At 51.5% G+C, this 3,126-nt stretch overlaps 1 protein-coding gene across 2 annotated transcripts in view; it reads left to right on the forward strand.

Moving 5' to 3' along the window:
- The first annotated feature begins 2,880 nt into the window (after nt 1-2,880).
- RANGAP1 (Ran GTPase activating protein 1) overlaps nt 2,881-3,126 on the forward strand; it is a 47,156-nt gene continuing 46,910 nt past the window's right edge. For both annotated transcript variants that reach the window (XM_019515117.1, XM_019515118.1), the window contains exon 1: nt 2,881-2,985. The gene's annotated coding sequence lies outside the window, so the exon portion shown is untranslated. The remainder of the gene's footprint in view (nt 2,986-3,126) is intronic.

The following is a 3,126-nucleotide window of genomic DNA, read 5'->3' on the forward strand; positions in this document are numbered from 1 at the left end:
TAGCAACGAAATTCATGACAGAGTGAAAAAGGTGCTCCTGCTACCACATACCACTGCAGGCCAGATCCAGTCTCCTTGCAGGCTGGATCTGGCCTGCAGGTTAAATGTTGCCAACCCCTAATTAAGAAAATTGGAATGAAACTAAGAAATAGCAAAAAAAAGTGGCAACTGTGCAGTCACTAGGGTTGTATGGATCAGGTTTGCAGTTCTGCTCCTAACTGTTATTGTCTCCAACCTTCTGCACGAACAAATTAGATCAGGCATCAACATTCCCCTCTCTCCTTCAACAGTTTGTATAAATCATTGCACTGACTCCTACAGCTTGCCTATGGGGGAAAGGCAGCATGAAATAAGAGAGAGTTGTATTCGTCTGGAGATAGGCAGAAGCCAGGGGAGGGCAACACCTTAGAAACAAACTTGTTCTGAGTGGCACAAGCCTTAATAGGCAACACCCTCCTACATCAGATACAGATTAAGTAGGCTGTCGTCTATGAAAGCTCATGCCTCTGACACAGTCTCTAAAGTGCTGCCCTGCCCCACCTTCTTACAAATAATAAACTCAGGTTTAATTTTAAAGCATACTAGCTGTTCCGCTCCAACCCCCTGCGTTGGATGGTCTTGTTCCATGTATAACCTAGCTTATGTTCTGCATGTTTGGCTATGGCTATGTTCTATAACAGTAAGTTTGTGTATTCTTTAACTGCATACCCTCATTAGTATGCATGTGTGGACTTCTGATGGCTATTTGCACCTGTTGGTGGGCCAATTGTCAAGGGCAGGTGGATCAGATTTTGTGTCCACAGCCCCTCTCTTCCACAACTGTGAAGTTTGTAGGCACCCAAATGTTGCTAATGCAAAGTTACACAAAGGCCATTAAAGGGACAGCACCCACTGGGACCTCTGGAATGCTCTGCAGTGGGCGGTCCTCAGTTTGAGTAATGAGTGTGTATATTTGTGTGTGAAAAGTGAATGAGATTCCAGATAGGTGTTACTCCCTGGTTGATGTTGTGGTTCATCAAGTCTTTAAGGGAAAGGGCTTCTGAACACAAGTCCTTATAGTAGGTTCAAGCAAAAACCTTATACTCCTTATAGCTGTAAGAGCTGAAAATCCCTGAGCCTTCTGTAGCAGTACAGCAGGGTGTGAAAAAGCTGAGGTTGCATAGGTGACCCAAAGAGCACCAGCAAAGAAGTGGTGATTCCTGGCAATAAAAGCCATCTCCTTGGTGGTAACAATGGAGTGGGAGTATCTCCTGGAGACAGCAACCAGAGTAGTAATCCCTAGAACAGGGTGGGCAAAATGCAGCCCGCGGGCTGGATGAGGCCTGCCAGGCCATTCTATCTGGCCTGCGGGGCCCCTAAAAATGTAGAAAAACAATATTTATCTGTCCCTGGCTGCCTCTCATGCAGCCCTCGATGGCTTGTCAAAACTCAGTAAGCAGCCCTCCGCCTGAAATAATTGTCCGCCCCTGCCCTAGAAGCACTTGCCTGGGCCAGGCAGCAACTCTGATGAGGTCTTCCTTACTCAGCACTTCCTGCTTTGGCTGGCATAGGTGGCAGAGCCTCATAAAGCAGATTTGCAAGCCCTAGCAGCAAGGGGCAGATCCAGGGCAGGTACAGTTGTACCCTCTTTGATTCTTGTTGCACCCAAAATCTAGGTAAGAACCTTAACTCAGGTATGGTAATATTAACTCAGGTGTGGAAATAACTGATAGTGAAGACACTTGCAAGCCACTCACAGAAGCTAGTTTTAATTTATAAATCCACACTGCTTGTGCAGATTCAACTGTGATGGCTGCAAGACTAACGACAGCATCTTTGGACTCCTACTTGCCTAGTTTCTTGTGTTTTTAAAAACTTGATATAAACTCTAGCAAATTAGTGCACATTCCAATAGCTGTAGTTGTTTCTGAGCTTAAATTGAAAAATACAGTGCTGTCTCCCTCCCCCCCAGCATAGTAGTCAAACTTCTATTTTCTCCAGTTAAGGAGAAACGTGCATTGCGTTGTGTGTAATGATGACATATCACATTGCCTGTCCTGCAGCCCAAAATCTACAGCAGGGCCTCCAGGGTGCATCTTCTTATTGCTAGGCTGGCTGGTATATGTGGTAGAGCTCCTGGGGGAGGATGAATGGTGGCAGCTCCCTTGAGTTTGTTTGCCGGTGACTAGGGTGCCTCTTGGAGACTAACTCGTTCCAAGAGGCATAAGCTTTTGGAGGATCCTTAATTGGATGCAGATGGGAACTGCTTCGGTTTTGGTTAATGTTTAAGGGGTTCGCTTTAATGTACAACGCTAGGGGAGCTCCCGTTGGGTTTACAACGTTGCTGTTACACCCCTAAATTTGCACCTGGGCCCTTGCTCGCCCAAGGCCTGGCAAAGGGTCACCCACCCTTAGCATAACTCATTATAGGGGAACAAGGGCTTCCTCCCCCCTTGCAATAGGCCCACGCACACACGAACCCGCCTCAGGCATCCAACAGTGCTGGAAGCTCTGCAGCACAACTGCGCCTGCGCGAGGGGGCAAACGGGAGGAAAGGCTCTGCAATCTCGAGCTACCGCCCCCGGTGGCACGCAGCCAGACCAAGACCACGTGATCCAGATTCGGCCAAGAAGCGTTAGCAGCGCGGAAGGCATGGCGGGATTCTCGGCGCGTTCACTCCTAACTCTCCGAGCCAGAGGCCGAGCCCTTCTAGGGCGCTAGAACTACCCTTCCCAGCCTGCCTCGCGACAGGGCAGCCCGTGCGCTACCTCACGGGATTGGTAGTCCGCCCCCCGGCTAAACGACAACTCCCAGCATGCCGCAGGGGGGTGGGGGAGAACAGGGTGTGGAGCGCGGCGCGCCTGCGCCACGAGGAGCCCCGGGAGCCAATCAGAAAGCGGAAAACAAAACTGCCGGGTTTCAAATCCTCCGCCTCCCTCTTCGCCATCATCTGCAGTGGCGGTGGCGTGACGGGTCGGAGCCGGGCGGCCCCCACGCGTGGCGGAGGTGAGCCCTGGCGCGCCCACTCGGGGGTCCCCCGCGGCGGGGGCCTGCCCCTTGCCGACGGCTCGATCCCCTGCCCCACTGTGCGGGGGGGTTCCGCTCCCACCCCCCCGCGCGTCACCTGCAGTGCCCCGCCCCCCCCCG

The sequence above is a fragment of the Gavialis gangeticus genome, unplaced genomic scaffold, assembly GCF_001723915.1.
Source record: "Gavialis gangeticus isolate Ggan-Ray unplaced genomic scaffold, GavGan_comp1, whole genome shotgun sequence".
Lineage (NCBI taxonomy): Eukaryota > Metazoa > Chordata > Crocodylia > Gavialidae > Gavialis > Gavialis gangeticus.